General features: G+C 41.6%; 1 pseudogene; it reads left to right on the top strand.

The window, feature by feature from the left end:
• Nucleotides 1–2,986: 2,986 nt before the first annotated feature.
• Nucleotides 2,987–4,625, top strand: LOC109754148 (uncharacterized; annotated as a pseudogene).
• The last annotated feature ends 3,900 nt before the right edge of the window (nucleotides 4,626–8,525 follow it).

Below are 8,525 nucleotides of genomic sequence, written 5' to 3' on the forward strand. Positions count from 1 at the left end.
CATCCCAATGGGTTGGCCCAACACCAAAGAGAACCAAGCAACCGTCCACACTAATTTGAAGTGGGTGACAACTTAATCCGCAGTGCACAAACACAAAAACTCACACATAAGTAGAACAACTTTTTTTTGTGAAATCAATTGAGACAGAGTCATTTTATTGCAGAGTTTATATGGTTGTAACAAGACCTCCTACACGACACCTTTTGCACAAGTTTGCTTAGCTGACACTCACTCAGAAGGTCGACTGCGCCTGCACATTAAGTTCGATCATTCACATTGCTCGATCGCTCCACATGCAGGATCGCTCAATCAATCATAACTACCGTTGACTTGATGCTTGATCCTTGACCTCTTACCGTTGACTTTCCAACAATTTTTTTTAAGAAAACATGAATATAATTTTTTTTTCGAATTTGAAAGCCAGTTCACGAAATTTAGAAAAAGTTCCAAAATAATCACGGCTTTATTTTTTAATAAATCACCAATTTTTAAAAGATCACAAGTAAATGAAATTTTTCATGAAATTGACAAAAAACAATTTGTTTTCTAAAAAACATGAACTAAAAATTCACAGATTCGAAAAAGTTCATGAATCCACAGACTATGAAAAAACCATAAATTTTTAAAAGTTTGCGAATTAAAATTAATTCACGGATTAAAAAAATTCTTGATTTTTTACAAATCAGATTTTGAAAAAAAATGAAAAGTAAAAGAATATTAGAAATGAAACTAAAAAAGACAAACATTAAGACAAAAGGAAAAAATACTATGTGGAAAGATCCATCGAAAACCAAACCCCAGCGAGCTGGTTGGGGGGGGGGGAGGTTGTACCTAGGAGCGCTATTTCTCGCATGACGCGAGCGAAGAAGGAACTTTCGCTGAAGCGTTTACGTGACGAGACGGCCCATTTTTCGGTTTTCTTTTTCTTCCTCCATTATTTGTTTTTCATCTTTCTGTTTTTGTGTTCACTCTACATTTTTGTATATGTCAAATACATTTTTTAATAAGTAATCAACATTTTTGGTATGCACTTTCAACATTTTTTATTTGTCTTCTCCATTAAAAATTGTTGAATGAATATTTGAAAAATGTTGAACAAGTATTTACAAATGTTGAATAGGTATTAAAAAATGTTGAACAACTATTTAAAATTGTTAAACATGTATTTGAAAAATTGTTGAGTAAGTATTAAAATGTCGAATAAGCGTTCGAAAATGTTGGGATGCTCGAAGCAATGCAGGCTTATATGGCTGCTGATGTAACCGCTAATATCCTCTCATACTTGACTATGTGGTCGCACAGACTCAAAACACCCTAGCAAAAAAAATCATGCCGATCTGCGGCAGGATTTCTTCTCCTCGAGGCGAGGTAAATGCTCGCTTTGTACAATCTAAACTCAGTTCAATGACACACCCCCCTCCCCGCGCACGTTGACGTTTCCAAGGAAAAATATCCTTGGGCCTGCCCCTTTTTCCAAATGTTTTTCTCACTAATGTCATGCTCGTGAAGAGTTTGTCTAAATCTTTTATGAATCATGTCCTTGCCCCAGGAACGCAACGGGTCATCTAGTATATATAAGAAGCTCTATGTTGTGTTATTGTTTCGATGCCACAAAAACCTGCTGGAGCTACGCGCGTGTGCTAAATTTTAGCGCGGCTGCTCGAGAGCTTTTCCAGCGATGGGCACGTTGCAAAGTACTTTTTAGTGCGCCGTGCGTTGGACGGCTGTTGGAGATGCTCTATACAAAGACAATTGAAAATTCAAAGCATGCATCATGGACCTAGAATAGATGCCAACAAAATAAATCGGGAAATAAAAAACAAGCTGGCACAACAAACTGTTCAAAATAGATGAGATTCATAAAGGCTCAAATAAATATTATAGCTCACCTCTCTGTTTGTACTGGAAGATGAGGATGCACTACTCTTCATGAGTGACCCGCTGGATGTAAACATGGAGGATATTGGAAATGAGGTGTCTCATTTCCAATATCAAAGGAATCTAAAAGGACAAATTGATGATTAAGAACCACACGGAACAACCGATCAGTGGTGTGACCTGTTTGCACGCTTCCGGTTAAAGACTGAACTGGCAGAAATAGGACCACAGAGAGGCTGATTGGGTTCTGAAGAAACCAAAAGAGAAAATGTGCCTCTGAAAGATTACTGAAGCATGGAGCTGTGGTTCTCATCATCACTGACGATGATACAAAAAGATTACTGAAGCACGGAGCTGCTTCTCCACTGAAGTTCATGTGGAAAAAAAACCGAGCAAATTCCCACGTGTGTAAAATGAAAAAGGAGTCCAACGGAAGAAAGTGCAAAGATGATTAGATATACCCTACATTTCTGAACGGCACAATAATGGATTTGGACCTACCAGGAATATTACAGATAGTCAAATACTGGTCGGTCCATTCTTTGCAATGCTGCTTCAAAAGTTGTCCAGGTCAAGGTCTCCCGGCCACACACCCACCCACCCACCCACATGAGCCCTGAAAAATGCACAAGATGTGATAGCTTTCGGTTGGAATCTGAACTAGGAGAAATTGGACTACGTACTGAGAAATTGATTGGGTTCTGAAGAAACCAAAAGAGCGAATGTATAGAAAAAACAGGTTACATGTGCCTCTGAAAGATTACTGAAGCATGGAGCCAAGATTAAAAGGGCAAGTACCACTCCTTGACGATGGGTTGCGCACCGTTTCCCCTCTGAAGGTCAAACATTGCACACTATACAAGAGGCGGCACAAATGCACAATCATGGATTTCGACCTACCATGAATATTACAGTCGTCAAATACTAGTCAGTCCATTCTTTTCCATGCTGCTCGAAAAGTTGACTGGTCCTGGTCCAGGTCTCCCAGCCACCCACCCAGCCACCCACCTAGTCGTCCAGCGATACTTTGTTTATTCAAAATAGGCTGCCTGGAGCAGTTTATATCTTACCAAGAGTCTCTTCAGGACTTGACAGAGGCCATCAGCTTACCTCATCAGAGCCTCTCCAGAGACCGACCATGGAGGTTGCCTCATCAATCCCCGCCATGGAGGTCGCCGTATCAGCAGTTGCAAGTGAACTTGTGAGCCGGTTCATCTCCTTCCTGATGAGCAAGTACCACTCCTCCAGCCAGGCACAATCAGAGAACAAGATGGTGGAGGGGTTGCAACATCTCCTGATCAGAGTTGGCACCATCGTTGAGGAGGCAGATGCTCGATACATAACCAACTTCGGGATGATGATGCAGCTCAAGATGCTCTCGGAGGCCATGTACCGAGGTCACAGCCTCCTCGATACCTTGAGGTATGGGGCCCTCCAAGACGGTGCAAGCTTTGACGAGGTTAGCAACAGCAACTCATCTAGCAGCAGTTTGTATTTACCAAATCCACTCAAGCGTTGTCGAACAACAGCAGAGAAAGGCAACAAGGCCATGGGCCTGGATTCACATGGTGCTTTGGAAAGCTTAGAAATTGCTGTAGCAAACATGTCAGAGTTTGTTGTGCTTCTGGCTGGATGTGAGCGCATGTCCCGTAGGCCATATGATGTTTATCTTTACACCGACAACTTCATGTTCAGTTCAGCGGACACGCTGAAAAGCAAAAGCTCTTGAGCTTCTTGTTGGAGCAAAATGATCCTTCAGGTGATCACACATTGGCCATTCTTCCGATTATAGGTGGTGTCGCAGTTGGGAAGAAAACTTTGGTTGCTCATGTGTGTGGCAATGAAAGGGTTCGCTCACGCTTCTCCTCTATTTTGCACTTGAATGGAGACAACCTTTTGGGGATACATGACAATGGAAGGGACATGTTTGGGATAATGTTGGTAGTTATTGAGTTTGCTTCTGATGTAGGTGAAGATGACTGGAAAAAATTTCACTCATTTCTCACAAGAATTGGCAGAGGAAGTAAGATCATCATTGTAAGTAAAATTAAAAGAATAGCCCGGTTTGGAACGGTGAAAGAAATTTCACTAAGTGGGTTATCTCATGATGAGTTGAGGTACCTTTTCAAAGCACTCGCATTCGGAAGCGTAGAGCCAACAGAACATCCGCGGCTAGTACAGATAGCAGATGACTTTGCCACAGTGATCCACAATTCGCTAGTTTCACTTGTCGCAACAAATATGTTCACGGATGTGTTGAGAAGCAACCTCAATGTTCAGTTTTGGCGTTGTATATTGGACAAGGCGGCAAGAATGGTTAAGAGAAACATTTCAATATATGGGGTGAACCCAACCATGCGTATAGAACAAGGTCGCCAAGTGGACATAACAGATATTGCTTTGCATCCACTTAGCTTAAAATTTTATAGTGTTAATGCTTCAATCAAGACGGAATTGCCAAGTGTGACATTTGGGAAACTTATAAAAGATCCTAGTGTTAGGCCGAAAGGAGACTTCATTCTAATGGCATGGGAATCAAGGATATCCCCTTATAAATTATTTCCTAGTTATGTTACAAGTCATGCTCAGGATACAGATCAAAGTAGTGCCTTGCCAGGGAGGAAGCGACAAGGTGTGCCAATCTAATCTCCCTTTGGAACTTGTGTATATGTAACTCTTCTTGTAATTTTTGATAAATGATAGTTCAAATGTATACCATTCAACTAAATGTTTACAGATCTTTCCCTAAAAAAATGTATTACAGATCTCAATTAACCTCTCCTTGTTTTCTTAGATAACCAACATCATTCAAGTGGCATTACCTACTACTAATGACACAAATTAGAAAACAAGAAAGAGCTATATGCAAATTATCATCATTACATAGTCTTGACTAGAATTTTTTTAAAGTTGGTAGTAACTAATGTCCAAGGGGAGCCTGGACGCAGCGGTAAAGCTATTGCCTCTTGGCCGGACCCTTCCCTGGACCCTGCGCAAGCGGGACCTACAAAGATACAATTAGATTAAGAGGTCTACTTGGTGCCAGGGTCCTTCCTAGCCCAGTGCCTCCCACAAAATCAGTAATTTTCTGATAAAATTTCAGGAATCGAAACAGGTTTGAATTCAGATTACCGAGGAATTGCATGTTGTCGTAGGCAAGGCTCCCACAAATGCGAGCCCTTGAGGATCTCGCAGTTGACCTAGCCAGGCGCATTCCTTCCCTCCCTCCCTCCCCGCACTTGACGGTAACTCCGCATGAGGCGCGACGGGGAGGCCATGTGCTGGACAGCGGCGGGAACATGTAGTGGAGGGAGTGTATTTTTATTTTAAGGATACAAAATTACCAAGTGATGCTTGATAAGTTGCACATGCACCCCCTATCTTCTACATAAGAGATGAATAGTGCACAGTTACCTTGCAGTTTCACCTACAGTTATAATAATACCAAGGCCAGAGTATCGATGATGATATTGTTGTATGGACCTAGAATAGATGTAGACACAGTGAAAAAGAAAAGAAAATACATTCGCAAAAAAAACAAGCCGAGACGGAAAATATTTTGAAAGAGAGGCATGAATAAATATTAACTCGCCTGTCTGCTTGGTCTGGAAAATGAGGATGCACTAGTCTCCATGAATGATCCTCATGATTTCTATATGGAGGATATGGGAGAAGTTGTGGTCTTGCCATCCCCTCAATAGACAAATGTAGGAGTCTCACTTAAGGCAAAACGAACATGATATATTAGACATACATGAACAACGGTTAATTTGGACATAACTACCATTGTCGCATATTTTTCGTGTTGATTAGAAAGTTGGTTTATCCTTGTCGCATGTTTGAACATTTAGACGATTAACTGTCAGTCTGATCGCACACCCTTGAACTCATCAGTCAACAGTTCGAGATCTAACAGATTTACTCGTCCACAAGGATTCAAACTTCCTATGGAAAATGGGAAGGAAAAAAACCTCTGATGCGCAAAAATGGGTTAGAAATTTGAAACCTAGTTAGAAACGACAACATCTTTTGGAGATCAACATCAGGCCAAGCCTGAACTCTGAATAATGCACAAAGTGCAGCAGTTTAAAAGATTGAACTGGCACAAGATAAACCATACCACATAGAGATTGATTGGGTTCCGAAGAAACTGAAGGAGCAAATATGAGAAGAAGCTGATTACATGTACCCTAAGAGATTACCACTCAATGTTTTTAGTTTTTTTCTTGCAACGGCTAGACTGGCATGCAACAGGTAACAGGAGAAAAGTCTGGAATACTTTTTCTTAAAAGTAAAAGCAGTGTCTAGACCTCTCCGGCATCTACTACAAGCCTTGACCTAGAGATGTGTGCATCCATCCAAAACTATAAAAAGGTAAAAGTTAGGCCGTCATAGTCTAAGCTGGAAGCCTGGAATTCAAAGCCAATATCCTAACAAGTCAAAACAAAAATCCAAGGACGGAACTCGGCAAGCACTTCCTGAAGTTGATGTGATTAAATTTCTCATCTGCTACTATTGCTTTCATCTGCGGCACATGAAAGGGACAATTACAAAAGTAGCAAGATGCCAATGAACAGTCAAGCATGGTCACCTTCTCATTATCCTCGCAAAATAATAAATTCAGAAGAGAAAAACAGGGCACTAATCATCCCATGCAGAGGAAAACAACAAGTTAACGGTGATGAAAAAGCAACATCCCAGCAATCTTCTTGAGCCAATGAAAATAACAAAATGCGGACAAACTCAAATCAGAACAATACAAAGATGTAGCAGCCATGGAAAGATCCTATGAAAGCAAACAGTCACCGTACATGAATCAATTTCCTACAGAGTACTTTCAAAGGGTACAGAGCAGGCTAAGCCTGAATTCCCATCACAGGCTTTCTCCACGATACCAAACAATTTCCGTGGTGAAACTTTGCTAGAGTAGAAGGCCATTGATTCCCTCACATGTAAAATGTAAAAGGAGTCCAGGGAAGACAGATACAAAGATAGTTTGTTTGTTTTTTTGCGGGGGAGATACAAAGATAGTTAAATATGCATTTCCTTCAATAACCAATTTGGACCTGCCTACCACAAATACTTTAAATACTGGACAATTTGTTTTTTCATGCTGCTTGGGAAGTTGGCCTGTCGTTGTCGCACCTTTGGACATCTGGACAAGTATCCATCTGTCACCCACCCACTTGCTTCAGTCACTCTTCTATTTTGCCAACAGTCTGTCTCCAAGAATTACTAGAGGCCAGCCTAGTTAAATTTGTCTACCACCAGCTTACCTTGTCAATCCTGCCCATGGAGGTTGCCATCTCTGCAGTTGCAAGTGAACTTGTGAGCCGGTTTATCTCCTTCCTGGTGAACAAGTACCACTCCTCCAGCCATGCACAACCACAGGAGAAGGTGGTTGAGAGGTTGCAGCAACTCCTCATGAGAATTGGTACCGTCGTTGAGGAGGCGGATGCACGGTACATAACTAACTGTGGGATGCGGCTACAGCTCAAGATGCTCTCAGAGGCCATTTTTTCGAAAAGGGGGGATTCCCCGGCCTCTGCATCAGAACGATGCATACGGCCCTCTTATTAAACAAATAAATATGTTCCAAACAAGTCTAAAGGTCTAAAAGTCTCCAAAAGACAATAAAAGGAGCTCACGCAGAGCCAGAAGAGCTAGAATACAAACTAGCCAAAAAGAGGAGGCCACAACCGGCTGGCAAAAATTAGAGATAGGTAAACTAATTGCCTATCATATTACATGACCGCCATCCAAACCGGTTGAAGATATCCCGAGCTACCATCTCCCAGCGGATAGGATACTTGACCATGGAAGGACCATGTTTGGGATGGCGATGTTGATAGTTATCGAGTTTGCTTCTGATGTAGGTGAAGATGAGCGGAAAAAGTTTCAATCATTTTTCATAAGAATGGGCAGAGGGAGCAAGATCATCATCATCAGTAAAATTAAAAGATTAGCCCGATTTGGATCGGTAAGACCAATTTTCCTTGGTGATCTATCTTGCAATGAGTTGAGGTACCTTTTCAAGACACTGGCATTCAGGAGCACAGACCCCATAGAACATCCACATCTAGTACAAATAGCAGATTTTTTTTCGAAAAGGGGTGACTCCCCGGCCTCTGCATCAGAACGATGCATACGGGCATCTTATTAAAGCAAATAGATAGGTTCCAACAAGATCTCAAAGTCTCCAAATGAAAAGTAAAAAGTAGCTCACACAGAGCCAAAAAGGGCTAGAAAAAACAGACTAGCCAAATAAAGGACGCCACAACCGGCTGGCAAAAAAGAGATAGGTAAACTAATTGCCTATCCTATTACATGACCGCCATCCAAACCGGTTGAAGATATCCCGAGCTACCATCTCCCAGCAGATAGATCCAGTAACCAAACGCTTCCTGGCCTCCGTCGGAGTGAGTAGCGACCACGAACGGATCAACGCCGTGGCTCTGAAAATAACCTGCAAAAAATGAATGTGTGTTGTCCTGTTAAAAACCAAATCATTTCTGCAATTCCAGAGCGCCCACAACAAGGCACGGACTCCTACTCGAATATGTCTCGCTAACTCGGGCTCTATCCCGTTAAGCCACGTTCCAAATAACGTGTTGATATAACTCGGTGGAGTAATATTAAAAGCAATA

The sequence above is a fragment of the Aegilops tauschii genome, chromosome 2 (genome assembly GCF_002575655.3).
Source record: "Aegilops tauschii subsp. strangulata cultivar AL8/78 chromosome 2, Aet v6.0, whole genome shotgun sequence".
Taxonomy (NCBI): domain Eukaryota; kingdom Viridiplantae; phylum Streptophyta; class Magnoliopsida; order Poales; family Poaceae; genus Aegilops; species Aegilops tauschii.